The sequence below is a fragment of the Triticum dicoccoides genome, chromosome 4B (assembly GCF_002162155.2).
Source record: "Triticum dicoccoides isolate Atlit2015 ecotype Zavitan chromosome 4B, WEW_v2.0, whole genome shotgun sequence".
NCBI classification, from domain to species: Eukaryota; Viridiplantae; Streptophyta; class Magnoliopsida; order Poales; family Poaceae; genus Triticum; species Triticum dicoccoides.
Genome location: NC_041387.1, coordinates 183,813,469 through 183,830,684, shown reverse-complemented (window position 1 = coordinate 183,830,684; position 17,216 = coordinate 183,813,469).

The window sequence follows — 17,216 nt, the reverse complement described above, 5'->3', positions numbered from 1 at the left end:
TGTCACTTTTCATGTTAATGGTAATGAGCATACGGTACACTTTCCGAGGAAACAACCTCAAGTTCATAGCATCAATTCTATTGGAAAAGTTCCAACTATTATTATTGGAGGTTTCGAATTTCCTCTTCCTACTGTCAAGAAAAAGTATGATATTCTTATTGTTGGGGATGTTTATATCCCCGTTGAGGTAACTTAGTGTTATTCGAAATTTCTCAGGTTCCGTGTTATTCGGAATGAGTTTGTTAACAAGACTTGATCAACCTTGTTAGTGGATTCATTTTGATGATCATGAGATGGATGAAACTAGAAGGCACAACCTTCTATACCCTCTTTTTACTTTCTGTTATTAGAATAAATAAAGCAAAAATAGTATTATCTGTCTGTTTTCTGAATTATCCGTGCAATAAAAAATATCCCGAAAATAAAAGTGCTCTGAGTGCCCTTCAAATTTAGTATGATTTTTTATGGAATATTTGAGGATTTTAGGCACTGAAAACACTGTAGGAGGGGCAAGCACCTGGCCACGAGGGTGGAGGGCGCGCCCACACCCCCTGGGCGCGCCCCCCTGTCTCGTGGGCCCAGGGTGGCCCCCCTCCACTTATTCATGCACCCACACACTCCATCTTCTTCCCAAAAAAATCTCCATCCAGCTCAAGCATGAGTTCTAGCTCATTTTGCTGCGATTTTCGATCTCCTTGCTCAAAACTCCATTCACAAAACTGCTTTGGGAGATTGTTGCTTGGTATGTGACTCCTCCATTGGTCCAATTAGTTTTTGTTCTAGTGCTTTGTTCATTGCAAATTTTTGCTGCATAGGTGACCCTATTCTTGAGCTTGCATGTCAATTTTATGAGGTTCCAAGCAATTCTAATGCATGATATAGGCTCTAGGCACTTGTAGGAGTAGTTGCTACCAATCTTGTTTAGTTTTATTCACTTTTATTTTGAAGTTACTAAAATTTCAGAAATTTTTCAGAAAAAAAATATGTCTAGGAGAATGTATCAAGGTGATTCTTCAATAAAGAAAGGACCTAGGCTTGTTATGCGTGAGCAAGACGATGAACTACCGAGGGACGCAGAAGTGCGGGCTTGTGAGTGGCCATCAGACGATTTTATGGTCAATGCAGGCTTTAAGGATGAATTTGATGCATATGTGCGTAATGCCGATCTCGAGGACTTATTACAAGATAAGTGTCCTCAGTACTCTCAACTGACTGATTCATTTGTGAGAAGGTTTAAATATAAATGTTCACATAATTCTCAGAGTGTCCTGTTTGATATTTATGATAGATCTTATACCATGGACTTAGAGGATTTTACAGCTGCTTGCAAACTTCCGCAGTGGGGCAATGTTAATGATCCCCATAAAACTGAATTTAGAGACTTTCTTGCTAGTATTACTGTAGGAGAATCTAGGGATATAGCACAAGCTACCATAGGGAGCATTCATTTTCCTGCTATAAATTATTTTGCTCTCTTCATTGGTAGATGCATTAATGGTAAAGATGAAGCATGTCATATGTGTGTCCCTGATCTTTGTGTCCTCAAGAGCGCTGTGTTAGATTATAAAGATTACAACTTGGGGGCAATAGTTGCACGTAGGTTGCATAATAATGGTAGGGCTGGAGATTTATTTGGAGGAATTTACACAACCCATGTGGCTAATTATCTTGGTATAGCCCCACGAGAGGGGGATATGGTGTTGACTCCTGCTTATTTAGATTATGACGCTATGGTCAAACATCATTTTCTTAGGAGGAATGAACAATTCCTCTAGTATCGACTAATCTTTGACAGACATAACGTTGTCCATGTTACTCTTCCTGCTCCTTTCCTTTTTGATTACCAGGCAAAAGTCAGAAATGTTGTTACCAGGGAGGAGGCAGCTGAACACGAGGGGAGAGTGGAGGCGGCTCGCCAACATGCCGCAGCTCAGGAGGCATTTGCTGTTGCGTCTCAGTACGACCCCAGTTACAACTACGGATATCAACCAGGCTACCCTTGGCCTTAGACCAACTTAGGCCAAAAGCCTAAGCTTGGGGGAGTATGTATTTCTCACCGACTTTACATTCATGTTCACACACTATTCTAGTTGTCGGTGCTCATACTCTTTCATTGTATTATCCATGATAGTTTAATTTTCTTTTTTAGCTTTCTTCTTGTGTGTTTGATAAACCTTAAGAAAAAACCAAATAAACTAGTTAGTCTAATTTCCATGCTTGTGGTAGAAATTAAAATGAAAACCCAAAAAGATTTCTCGTTCTTCTTCTTGCGTGTTGGGAGCTTTCCTGTGTAAATAGTTTTATTTTCTTTTCTTTCCTTTGGGGGTCGAGAGTAGAAGACCATATTGAAAATGTTTAGTGGCTCTCATACGCATGATTGTTTATTTAACTTAAAGCCCATATTACTTGTCTTCTCTCTTGAGTTGAATGCTTGCAGATTCCAGCTTAGTCCAATGCACGTGCACTATTATTATTATACACATCGTTCGGTCGTGCAAGTGAAAGGCAATAATGATGATATATGATGGACTGATTGAGATGAGAGAAGCTGGTATGAACTCGACCTCTCTCATTTTTGTAAATATGATGAGTTCATCATTCCTGATTCAGCTTATTATGAAGTAAACATATTTGCAATGAAATTTAGAGATTATAGTTGCTTGTGCCATGCTTGATTAGCTATGAGTTATAATGGTTTACCTTGCATGCCAACATGCTATTAAAATGATTATGATATGGTATGATGGGATGGTATCCTCCTTTGAATGAATTGAGTGACTCGACTTGGCACATGTTCACGCATGTAGTTGAAACAAATCAATACAGCCTTCATGATATTTATGTTCATGGTAGATTATATCCTGCTCATGCCTGTACTCGGTGTGAATTAACTTTAATGCATGTTTATGACTGTTGTCGCTCTCTCAGTTGGTCGCTTCCTAGTCTTTTGCTAGCCTTCACCTATGCTAAGTGGGAATACTACTTGTGCATCCAAACTCCTTAAACCCCAAGTTATTCCATATGAGTCCACCATACCTTCCTGTATGCGGTATCTACCTACCGTTCCAAGTAAATTTGTATGTGCCAAACTCCAAACCTTCAAATGAAATTCTATTTTGTATGCTCGAGCAGCTCATGTTTCAACTAGGGCTGCCTGTATCTTCCATGCTAGGTGTGTTATTCTCAAGAGGAGTGGACTCCGCTCCTCATTCACGAGAAAGGGCCGGTAACCGGGATGCCCAGTCCCATGATCCAAAAAGATCAAAGCAAATCAATATAATAAAACAAAACTCCCCCAGGGCTGTTGTTAGTTGGAGGCACTCGTTCTTTCGAGCAAGCCATGGGTAGATGCTTGTTGGTGGTGGGGGAGTATAAACTTTTACCATTCTGTTTGGGAACTGCCTATAATGCATGTAGTATGGAAGATATCGCCATCTCATAGTTGTTGCGTTGACAGTGAAAGTATGCCGCTCAAAATGTTATTCCTATCTATTTTAAAATCGAGCTCTGGCACCTCTACAAATCCCTGCTTCCCTCTGCGAAGGGCCTGTCTATTTACTTTTATGTTAAGTCATCACCTTCTTATTAAAAAGCACCCGCTGGAGAGCACACTGTCATTTGCATTCATTACTATTGGTTTATATTGGGTATGACTTGACTGGATCTCTTTTACCATGAATTACAATGTTTAGTCAGTCCTTGATCTTTAAAGGTGCTCTGCATTTATGTTTTGCGGTCTCGGAAAGGGCTAGCGAGATACCATTTTGTTATATCATGTTATGATTGTTTTGAGAAAGTGTTGTCATCCGAGTTCTATTATTATGGCTCGCTAGCTGATTATGCCATTGATATGAGTAATTGTGAGACCTGAGTGTTATTGTGAGTATGGTTAGTTCATAATTCTTGTTGAAAACTTGAATGTTAGCTTTACATATTTACAACAACAAGAGCAAATAGAGTTTGTAAAAGTTTTTCTTTATCACTTTCAGTTTATCAACTGAATTGCTTGAGGACAAGCAAAGGTTTAAGCTTGGGGGAGTTGATACGTCTCCAACGTATCTACTTTTCCAAACACTTTTGCCCTTGTTTTGGACTCTAACTTGCATGATTTGAATGAAACTAACCCGGACTAACGTTGTTTTCAGCAGAACTGCCATGGTGTTGTTTATTGTGTAGAAAACAAAAGTTCTCGGAATGACCTGAAAATCCACGAAGATAAGTTTTGGAAAATATAAAAAATATTGACGAAAGAATCAAGGCCAGGGGGGCCACACCCTGTCCACGAGGGTGGGGGCGCACCCTCCCCCCTGGGCGTGCCCCCCTGTCTCGTGGGCCCCCCGATGCTCCATCGACCTCAACTCCAACTCCATATATTCCGTTTCGTGGAGAGAACAATCAGAGAAGTTTCATCGCGTTTTACGATACGGAGCCGCCGCCAATCCCTAATCTCTCTCGGGAGGGCTGATCTGGAGTCCGTTCGGGGCTTCGGAGAGGGGGGTTCATCGCCGTCGTCATCATCAACCATCCTCCATCACCAATTTCATGATGCTCACCGCCGTGTGTGAGTAATTCCATCGTAGGCTTGCTGGACGGTGATGGGTTGGATGAGATTTACCATGTAATCAAGTTAGTTTTGTTAGGGTTTGATCCCTAGTATCCACTATGTTCTGAGATTGATGTTGCTATGACTTTGCTATGCTTAATGCTTGTCACTAGAGCCCGAGTGCCATGATTTCAGGTCTGAACCTATTATGTTTTCATGAATATATGTGAGTTCTTGATCCTATCTTGCAAGTCTATAGTCACCTATTATGTGTTATGATCCAACAACCCCGAAGTGACAATAACCGGGATACTTCTCGGTCATGACCATAGTTTGAGGAGTTCATGTATTCACTATGTGCTAATGCTTTGTTCCGATTCTCTATTGAAAGGAGGCCTTAATATCCCATAGTTTCCACTAGGACCCCGCTGCCACGGGAGGGTAGGACAAAAGATGCCATGCAAGTTCTTTTCCATAAGCACGTATGACTATATTCGGAATACATGCCTACATTACATTCATGAACTGGAGCTAGTTCTGTGTCACCCTATGTTATAGCTATTACCTGAGGAATCGCATCCGACATAATCATCCATCACGGATCCAATTCCTACGAGCTTTTCACATATTGTGCTTTGCTTATTTACTTTTCCGTTGCTATTGTTACAATCACTATAAAACCATTATCTTTACTTTTGCCACTGTTACCATTACTATCATACCACTTTGCTACTAAATACTTTGTTGTAGATACTAAGTTATCCAGGTGTGGTTGAATTGACAAATCAACTACTAATACTTAAGAATATTCTTTGGCTCCCCTTGTGTCGAATCAATAAATTTGGGTTGAATACTCTACCCTCGAAAGTTGTAGCGATCCCCTACACTTGTGGGTTATCAATTGCTAGTAGTGTTGATTACTCCTTGTAGTTGATGCTAGTTGGTTTATTTGGTGGAAGATCATTTGTTCAGATCCTTAATGCATATTAATACCCCTCTGATCATAAACATGAATATGCTTTGTGAGTAGTTACGTTTGTTCCTGAGGACATGGGTGAAGTCTTGCTATTAGTAGTCATGTGAATTTGGTATTCGTTCGATATTTTGATGAGATGTATGTTGTCTCTCCTCTGGTGGTCTTATGTGAACGTCGACTACATGACACTTCACCATTATTTGGGCCTAGAGGAAGGCATTGGGAAGTAATAAGTAGATGATGGGTTGCTAGAGTGACAGAAGCTTAAACCCTAGTTTATGAGTTGCTTCGTAAGGGGCTGATTTGGATCCACATGTTTCATGCTATGGTTAGGTTTACCTTAATACTTCTTTTGTAGTTGCGGATGCTTGCAATAGGGGTTAATCATAAGTGGGATGATTCTCCAAGAAAGGGCAGTACCCAAGCACCGGTCCACCCACATATCAAATTATCAAAGTAACGAACGTGAATCATATGAATGTGATGAAAACTAGCTTGACGATAATTCCCATGTGTCCTCGGGAGCGCTTTTCTCTATATAAGAACTTGTCCAGGCTTGTCCTTTGCTACAAAAAGGACTGGGTCACCTTGCTGCACCTTATTTACTTTAATTGCTTGTTACCCGTTACAAATTACCTTATCACAAAACTATCTGCTACCGATAATTTCAGTGCTTGCAGAGAATACCTTACTGAAAACCACTTGTCATTTTCTTCTGCTCCTCGTTGGGTTCGACACTCTTACTTATTGAAAGGACTATGAGTAGATCCCCTACACTTGTGGGTCATCACCTGCTTGAGAGGATCTTGTGGGGAGCTATGGCAGCTTGAGAGGCTACTTGAGGGAAGTTGCGGCAGCAATGGAAAGGGTTACCCCCCTCTGGCTTATTGACCATGGTGAAGATTGGGTCGAACCAGAACCTGGGAACTCATGGATTCCAACTAGTAAGTATTGAATCCGTGAATGTATGATCTAACTAGAAAATAGGGCTATGATTTTACCACTAGGCGGTTGAATTGTTTCCCAACTTAATGAATTTCCCCGTGCCTAACGGTGCCCTTTCTTTTCATTTAGTAGGATCGATCCAGGGAATGCTTTTCGGTTGGCAGATAGAATGGAAACTAGCATATTGCGTGGTACTAAAGCGCTTCTACTTTCTGGCTTTTGCTATCCAAAAGTGGTAGAAACAAGTATTTATTTTTGAAAATCTATAGAGGTAGAAGAAACAGTTGTTCCTGACAATATCTTGCATGTGAAGCTATATAAGCAGAAGTTCCCGGTCAATTAGTCATCACATGCTCAATTACTGGAAGAACTCCTTCACTACCTCCACCAGCAAAACCTGTAGTGAAGAACCCGATGAATAACAAAAGAATGAAAATAGTGAACCTAGCTAATAACCCTTGCAAGAAACACCCATAGCAAGATAGTGAACCCAACGAAACGACAAGGAGCAAGAAAGGGCTTGAATATTGAATTTGAACTTTGGAATCATTTGAATTTTAATTTTAATCTGAACTTTGTAATATCATGGTATTGTAAATGATGGCCATTACATGTATATCGTCAATACCTTGAACATGCATTTGAATGTTGAATTTGAACTTTGCATATGGTCACTACTTAGTCATTCGGCTTGATAGGCCATTTTGTGATGTTTTTTTTAATTTGTGGTATCGCTACTTTACCATTTTTTTTCTACAAATTAGTATACATAAAAGGATTCCATGGAAAACAATTGCATGTTTAGGCTTTATTCATTTTCTTTAATTTTTCCAAAATGGGGATGAACTTGCAAGCATGACTATTCATAGAAAGGGGTTGGGTATTTCAATTTTGTTTGTGGCTAGATCCTAGAACAATAATATGATAGATTAAAATGAATTTGTTTTCCAATTTTGAAGACCAAACTATAACACGCCTGTAGTTCAAATTTGAATTGTTTGTGGCAAATCTCTAGAAATTCATCTAATCAATGAAATATAGCAAGAAAGCTAAAAAATTCAACAAAATTTGGCAGTGGGCCTCCAATGTGGTATACTTTGGGTGAAAATTCAAAGGTCAAATTTCCAATCTTATTTGTGGTACTTGTTTCACAAAAAAAATCTTAATTATGGCACTTTAGAAATGGAAAAAAATTATCACAAAAAAGTTGGAACATTCTTTGGCAATCTTGTTTAGAATGGTAAGATCCCTGTTGGTGCCAAATATGGTCATGACATGGACAGCCATGGATATGGCCATGGCCATGCCCATGATAATTTGGCTTGAAAGTCATGAATCTTCATAGATGATAGTCCATTTTGTGAAGAGCTTTTTTTAATTTGTGGTATTGAAATTTATCATTTTTCTTACAAAGTAATACGCATAAAAAGGACTCCATGCAAAAGGATTGCATTTTTTAAAATTTAGTCATTTTATTTATTATATTCCAAAATGGGGACAAACTTGCAACCATGACTATTTGTAGCAAGGGGTTGGTTATGTCAACTTTGTTTCTGGCTAGAGCCTAGAACCATAATATGATAGCTTAGAATGATTTTTGCTAGTTTTTAAGACTAAACTATAACACACTTATAGTTCAAATTTAAATTACTTCTGGTAATTCTATAGAAATTCATTTAATCAATGAAATATAACAAGAAATATCTAAAATTCATCAAAATTGGTGTATGTTATCTGGGCGATGGCCAAGATGAAATGGATCCAGGGCAACCTCCAAAATTATTCCTTCTGGAGGGATATGTGTCATGAAATGCAAGCGTAACTTGAGTCTGGACTCCGTAATCTCTATACGATTTAAATGATAGGGATTGCTAGGTCCCTCGTAGTCGAATCCGGATGGCCAACAGATGGATATTTCGCTCCAGCCAAGTTTTCAAAATGTGTATTCCTCTCAAACTGGCATCCTTAAGCTGCAAAACCTCCTGGACCAACAAACCAACCTCGTCACTCCTTGGTGAAGCCAGTTTTTGGCTTCCAGAATTCTATAACGAGGGACATTCTAAAAATGCGACAATCCAGCAACTTCCACCCCTTCGGGAGATCAGGGGCAAAAAAGTAGGCCCTCTGCCACACCTTCATCACTTTTGGGCATTAGGTTGTCGAACTAATCCGAGTCTGGGCAAGGTCGGAGGATGGATCATCCATAGCCAGGCACGACGTCACCATCTCTTTGAAGCGCTACCTGAAGAACTAGCGCATAAGCCCAAAGTGAGGTGAGCTTCCGGTGCAGAGCACCCCATGGACATCACCACGGATACTACACCAACACCTCAACATCTAAATGGACTTTTGTCAAAATTGTGCGCATGTGCCATTGAAAGCATGGTCATGATAACCATAGTCTTAAACAAACAGGCCCCTAGGGATTAACCACACGAAGTCTTCAACAAACAGTCACTACCAATAAAAACACATGAACGAATTGATGCAAATGCCTCGTCATACTTCTTGCACCTGGCCACCACCTTGTTGTCAGAAAGACCGAGGACGATCACCTTGAAGGTGCCAGGAGTTGGCACCTTGAAGGTGACAAGGTACCCGATCTGCAGCTAGTGAGCTACAGCAAAGTCGGTCTGCCCTTTATCAAGGGTGAGCCTATCGTTGACTATTTGAAACATGATTCTTCAGGCACTCGCGGTCTTCTTCCTTAGAATGATTTCTGGTGGGATGGTGCACATGTGTTTACTGAAGTTGCTGGTGAAGGAAATATGCCCTAAAGGCAATAATAAAGTTATTATTTATTTCCTCATATCATGATAAATGTTTATTATTCATGCTGGAATTGTATTACCCGGAAACATAATACATGTGTGAAAACATAGACAAACATAGTGTCACTAGTATGCCTCTACTTGACTAGCTCGTGAATCAAAGATGGTTAAGTTTCCTAACCATAGACATGAGTTGTCATTTGATTAACAGGATCACATCATTAGTAGAATGATGTGATTGACTTGACCCATTCCGTTAGCTTAGCACTTGATCATTTAGTATGTTGCTATTGCTTTCTTCATGACTTATACATGTTCCTATGACTATGAGATTATGTAACTCCCTCTTACCAGAGGAACACTTTGTGTGCTACCAAACGTCACAACGTAACTGGGTGATTATAAAGGTGCTCTATAGGTGTCTCCAAAGGTACTTGTTGAGTTGACATATTTCGAGATTAGAATTTGTCACTCTGACTGTCAGAGAGGTATCTCTGGGCCCTCTCGGTAATGCACATCACTATAAGCCTTGCAAGCAATGTAGCTAATGAGTTAGTTACAAGATGATGCATTACGTAATGAGTAAAGAGACTTGCCGGTAACGAGATTGAACTAGGTATTAAGATACTGATGATCGAATCTCGGGCAAGTAACATACCGATGACAAAGGGAACAACGTATGTTGTTATGCGGTTTGACCGATAAAGATCTTCGTAGAATATGTAGGAGCCAATATGATCATCCAGGTTCCGCTATTGGTTATTAACCGGAGACGTGTCTCGGTCATGTCTACATAGTTCTCGAACCCATAGGGTCCGCACTCTTAAAGTTAGATGACAGTTATATTATGAGTTTATGTGTTTTGATGTACCGAAGGTTGTTCAGAGTCCCGGATGTGATCACGGACATGACGAGGAGTCTCTAAATGGTAGAGACATGAAGATCGATATATTGGACGACTATATTTGGACACCAGAAAGGTTTTGGGTGAGATTGGGACAATACCGGAGCTCCGGGAGGTTATCGGAACCCCCTGGGAGGTATATGGGCCTTAATGGGCTTTAGAGGAAAGGAGGGGAAAGGAGCAAGGGAGGGGGCACCCCCCCCCCAAGCCCAATCCGAATTGGGAGGGGGGTCGGCCCCCCTTTCCTTCCTCCCTCCTTCCTCTTCCTTCCCTCTCCCTCTCCAAATAGGAAAAGGAGGAGTCCTACTCCTGGTGGGAGTAGGACTCCCCCCTTGGGCGTGCCTCCTCCCCTTGGCCGGCCCCTCCTCCACTCCTTTATATACGGGGGAGGGGGGCACCCCATAGATACAACAATTGATCATTGATCTCTTAGCCGTGTGCGATGCCCCCCTCCACCATAGTCCTTCTCGATAATATCATAGCGGTGCTTAGGCGACGCCCTGTGTTGGTAGAACATCATCATCGTCACCACGCCGTCGTGCTGACGGAACTCTCCCTTGACACTCAGCTGGATCGGAGTTGGAGGGACGTCATCGAGATGAACGTGTGCAAGAACTCGGAGGTGTCGTGCTTTCGGTGCTTGATCGGTCGGGCTGTGAAGATGTACGACTACATCAACCGCGTTGTGCTAACGCTTCCGCTTTTGGTCTACGAGGGTACGTGGACAACACTCTCCCCTCTCGTTGCTATGCATCACCATGATCTTGTGTGTGCGTAGGAATTTTTTTGAAATTACTACGTTCCCCAATAGTGGAATCCGAGCCAGGTTTTATGCGTTGATGTTATATGCACGAGTAGAACACAAGTGAGTTGTGGGTGATACAAGTCATACTGCTTACCAGCATGTCATACTTTGGTTCGGCGGTATTGTTGGATGAAGCGGCCCGGACCGACATTACGCGTACGCTTACGCGTTACTGGTTCTACCGACGTGATTTGCACATAGGTGGCTGGCGGGTGTCAGTTTCTCCAACTTTAGTTGAACCGAGTGTGGCTACGCCCGGTCCTTGAGAAGGTTAAAACAGCACTAACTTGACGAACTATCGTTGTGGTTTTGATGCGTAGGTAAGAACGGTTCTTGCTAAGCCCGTAGCAGCCACGTAAAACTTGCAACAACAAAGTAGAGGACGTCTAACTTGTTTTTGCAGGGCATGTTGTGATGTGATATGGTCAAGACGTGATGCTATATTTTATTGTATGAGATGATCATGTTTTGTAACCGAGTTATCGGCAACTGGCAGGAGCCATATGGTTGTCGCTTTATTGTATGCAATGCAATCGCCGTGTAATTGCTTTACTTTATCACTAAGTGGTAGCAATAGTCGTAGAAGCAATAGTTGGCGAATCGACAATGATGCTACGATGAAGATCAAGGTGTCGCGCCGGTGACGATGGTGATCATGACGGTGCTTCGGAGATGGAGATCACAAGCACAAGATGATGATGGCCATATCATATCACTTATATTGATTGCATGTGATGTTTATCTTTTATGCATCTTATCTTGCTTTGATTGACGGTAGCATTATAAGATGATCTCTCACTAAATTTCAAGATAAAAGTGTTCTCCCTGAGTATGCACCGTTGCCAAAGTTCGTCGTGCCCAGACACCACGTGATGATCGGGTGTGATAAGCTCTACGTCCATATACAACGGGTGCAAGCCAGTTTTGCACACGCAGAATACTCAGGTTAAACTTGACGAGCCTAGCATATGCAGATATGGCCTCGGAATACTGAGACCAAAAGGTCGAGCATGAATCATATAGTAGATATGATCAACATAGTGATGTTCACCATTGGAAACTACTCCATTTCACGTGATGATCGGTTATGGTTTAGTTGATTTGGATCACGTGATCACTTAGATGATTAGAGGGATGTCTATCTAAGTGGGAGTTCTTAAGTAATATGATTAATTGAACTTAAATTTATCATGAACTTAGTACCTGATAGTATTTTGCTTGTCTATGTTTGTTGTAGATAGATGGCCCATGATGTTGTTCTGTTGAATTTTAATGCGTTCCTTGAGAAAGCAAAGTTGAAAGATGATGGTAGCAATTACACGGACTAGGTCCGTAACTTGAGGGTTATCCTCATTGTTGCACAGAAGAATTACGTCCTGGAAGCACCGCTGGGTGCCAAACCTACTGCAGGAGCAACACCAGATGTTATGAATGTCTGGCAGAGCAAAGCTGATGACTACTCGATAGTTCAGTGTGCCATGCTTTACGGCTTAGAATCGGGACTTCAACGACATTTTGAACGTCATGGAGCATATGAGATGTTCCAGGAGTTGAAGTTAATATTTCAAGCAAATGCCCGAATTGAGAGATATGAAGTCTCCAATAAGTTCTACAACTGCAAGATGGAGGAGAATAGTTCTATCAGAGAGCATATACTCAGAATGTCTGGATATAACAATCACTTGATTCAACTGGGAGTTAATCTTCCGGATGATAGCTTCATTGACAGAATTCTTCAATCACTGCCACCAAGCTACAAGAGCTTCGTGATGAACTATAATATGCAAGGGATGGATAAGACAATTCCCGAGCTCTTCGCAATGCTAAAGGCTGCGGAGGTAGAAATCAAGAAGGAGCATCAAGTGTTGATGGTCAATAAGACCACCAGTTTCAAGAAAAAGGGCAAAGGGAAAAAGAAGGGGAACTTCAAGAAGAACATCAAACAAGTTGCTGCTCAAGAGAAGAAACCCAAGTCTGGACCTAAGCCTGAGACTGAGTGCTTCTACTGCAAGCAGACTGGTCACTGGAAGCGGAACTACCCCAAGTATTTGGCGGATAAGAAGGATGGCAAGGTGAACAAAGGTATATGTGATATACATGTTATTGATGTGTACCTTACCAGAGCTCGCAGTAGCACCTGGGTATTTGATACTGGTTCTGTTGCTAATATTTGCAACTCAAAACAGGGACTACAGATTAAGCGGACACTGGTTAAGGATGAGGTGACGATGCGCGTGGGAAATAGTTCCAAAGTCGATGTGATCGCCGTCGGCACGCTACCTCTACATCTACCTTCGGGATTAGTTTTAGACCTAAATAATTTTTATTTGGTGTCAGCGTTGAGCATGAACATTATATCTGGATCTTGTTTGATGCGAGACAGTTATTCATTTAAATCTGAGAATAATGGTTGTTCTATTTATATGAGTAATATCTTTTATGGTCATGCACCCTTAAAGAGTGGTCTATTTTTGATGAATCTTGATAGTAGTGATACACATATTCATAATGTTGAAGCCAAAAGATGCAGAGTTGGTAATGATAGTGCAACTTATTTGTGGCACTATCGTTTAGGTCATATTGGTGTAAAGCGCATGAAGAAACTCCATACTGATGGACTTTTGGAATCACTTGATTATGAATCACTTGGTACTTGCGAACCATGCCTCATGGGCAAGATGACTAAAACGCCGTTCTCCGGAACTATGGAGCGAGCAACTGATTTGTTAGAAATCATACATACTGATGTATGTGGTCCAATGAATGTTGAGGCTCGCGGCGGGTATCGTTATTTTCTCACCTTCACAGATGATTTAAGCAGATATGGGTATATCTACTTAATGAAACATAAGTCTGAAACATTTGAAAAGTTCAAAGAATTTCAGAGTGAAGTTGAAAATCATCGTAACAAGAAAATAAAGTTTCTACGATCTGATCGTGGAGGAGAATATTTGAGTTACGAGTTTGGTTTACATTTGAAGCAATGCGGAATAGTTTCGCAACTCACGCCATCCGGAACACCACAGCGTAATGGTGTGTCCGAACATCGTAATCGTACTATACTAGATATGGTGCGATCTATGATGTCTCTTACTGATTTACCGCTATCATTTTGGGGTTATGCTTTAGAGACGGCCGCATTCACGTTAAATAGGGCACCATCAAAATCCGTTGAGATGACGCCTTATGAACTGTGGTTTGGCAAGAAACAAAAGTTGTTGTTTCTTAAAGTTTGGGGCTGCGATGCTTATGTGAAAAAGCTTCAACCCGATAAGCTCGAACCCAAATCGGAGAAATGTGTCTTCATAGGATACCCAATGGAAACTGTTGGGTACACCTTCTATCACAGATCCGAAGGCAAGACATTTGTTGCCAAGAATGGATCCTTTCTAGAGAAGGAGTTTCTCTCGAAAGAAGTGAGTGGGAGGAAAGTAGAACTCGATGAGGTAAATGTACCTGCTCCTTTATTGGAAAATAGTTCATCACAGAAACTGGTTCCTGTGACGACTACACCAATAAGTGAGGAAGCTAATGATGTTGATCATGAAACTTCAGATCAAGTTACTACTGAACCTCATAGGTCAACCAGGGTAAGATCCGCACCAGAGTGGTACGGCAATCCTATTCTGGAGGTCATGTTACTTGACCATGGCGAACCTACAAACTATGAGGAAGCGATGATGAGCCCCTCTGCAAAATGGCTTAAGGCCATGAAATCTGAGATGGGATCCATGTATGGGAACAAAGTGTGGACTTTGGTTGACTTGCCCGATGATCGGCAAGCCATCGAGAATAAATGGATCTTCAAGAAGAAGACTGGCGCTGATGGTAATATTACTGTCTACAAAGCTCGACTTGTTGCGAAAGGTTTTCGACAAGTTCAAGGGGTTGACTATGATGAGACTTTATCACCCGTAGCGATGCTTAAGTCTGTCTGAATCATGTTAGCAATTGCCGCATTTTATGATTATGAAATTTGGCAAATGGATGTCAAAACTGCATTCCTGAATGGATTTCTGGAAGAAGAGTTGTATATGATACAACCAGAAGGTTTTGTTGATCCAAAGGATGCTAACAAAGTGTGCAAGCTCCAGCGATCCATTTATGGACTGGTGCAAGCCTCTTGGAGTTGGAATAAACGCTTTGATAGTGTGATCAAAGCATATGGTTTTATACAGACTTTTGGAGAAGCCTGTATTTACAAGAAAGTGAGTGGGAGCTCTGTAGCATTTCTAATATTATATGTGGACGACATATTATTGATTGGAAATGATATAGAATTTCTGGATAGCATAAAAAGATACTTGAATAAAAGTTTTTCGATGAAAGACCTCGGTGAAGCTGCTTACATATTGGGCATCAAGATCTATAGAGATAGATCAAGACGCTTAATTGGACTTTCACAAAGTACATACCTTGATAAAGTTTTGAAAAAATTCAAAATGGATCAAGCAAAGAAAGGGTTCTTGCATGTAATACAATGTGTGAAATTGAGTCAGACTCAATGCCCGACCACTGCAGAAGATAGAGAGAAAATGAAAGAAGTTCCCTATGCTTCAGCCATAGGATCTATCATGTATGCAATGTTGTGTACCAGACCTGATGTGTGCCTTGCTATTAGTTTAGCAGGGAGGTACCACAGTAATCCAGGAGTGGATCACTGGACAGCGGTCAAGAACATCCTGAAATACCTGAAAAGGACTAAGGATATGTTCTCGTTTATGGAGGTGACAAAGAGCTAGTCGTAAATGGTTACGTCGATGCAAGCTTTGACACTGATCCGGACGATTCTAAATCGCAAACCGGATACATGTTTATATTGAACGGTGGAGCTGTCAGTTGGTGCAGTTCTAAACAAAGCGTCGTGGCAGGATCTACATGTGAAGCGGAGTACATAGCTGCTTCGGAAGCAGCAAATGAAGGAGTCTGGATGAAGGAGTTCATATCCGATCTAGGTGTCATACCTAGTGCATCGGGTCCAATGAAAATCTTTTGTGACAATACTGGTGCAATTTCCTTGGCAAAGGAATCCAGATTTCACAAGAGAACCAAGCACATCAAGAGATGCTTCAATTCCATCTGGGACCAAGTCCAGGTGGGAGACATAGAGATTTGCAAGATACATACGGATCTGAATGTTGCAGACCCGTTGACTAAGCCTCTTCCACGACCAAAACATGATCAGCACCAAGGCTCCATGGGTGTTAGAATCATTACTGTGTAATCTAGATTATTGAATCTAGTGCAAGTGGGAGACTGGAGGAAATATGCCCTAGAGGCAATAATAAAGTTATTATTTATTTCCTCATATCATGATAAATGTTTATTATTCATGCTGGAATTGTATTACCCGGAAACATAATACATGTGTCAAAACATAGACAAACATAGTGTCACTAGTATGCCTCTACTTGACTAGCTCGTGAATCAAAGATGGTTAAGTTTCCTAACCATAGACATGAGTTGTCATTTGATTAACGGGATCACATCATTAGTAGAATGATATGATTGACTTGACCCATTCCGTTGGGTTAGCACCTGATCGTTTAGTATGTTGCTATTGCTTTCTTCATGACTTATACATGTTCCTTTGACTATGAGATTATGTAACTCCCGCTTACCAGAGGAACACTTTGTGTGCTACCAAACGTCACAACGTAACTGGGTGATTATAAAGGTGCTCTACAGGTGTCTCCAAAGGTACTTGTTGAGTTGACGTATTTCGAGATCAGGATTTGTCACTTCGATTGTCGGAGAGGTATCTTTGGGCCCTCTCGGTAATGCACATCACTATAAGCCTCGCAAGCAATGTAGCTAATGAGTTAGTTACAGGATGATGCATTACGTAACGAGTAAAGAGACTTGCCGGTAATGAGATTGAACTAGGTATTGACATACCGACGATCGAATCTCGGGCAAGTAACATACCGATGACAAAGGGAACAACGTATGTTGTTATGCGGTTTGACCGATAAAGATCTTCGTAGAATATGTAGGAGCCAATATGAGCATCCAGGTTCCGCTATTGGTTATTGACCAGAGACGTGTCTCGGTCATGTCTACATAGTTCTCGAACCCATGGGGTCCGCACGCTTAAAGTTAGATGACGGTTATATTATGAGTTTATGTGTTTTGATGTACCGAAGGTTGCTCGGAGTCCCGGATGTGATCACGGACATGACGAGGAGTCTCGAAATGGTCGAGACATGAAGATCGATATATTGGACGACTATATTTGGACACCGGAAAGGTTTTGGGTGAGATTGGGACAA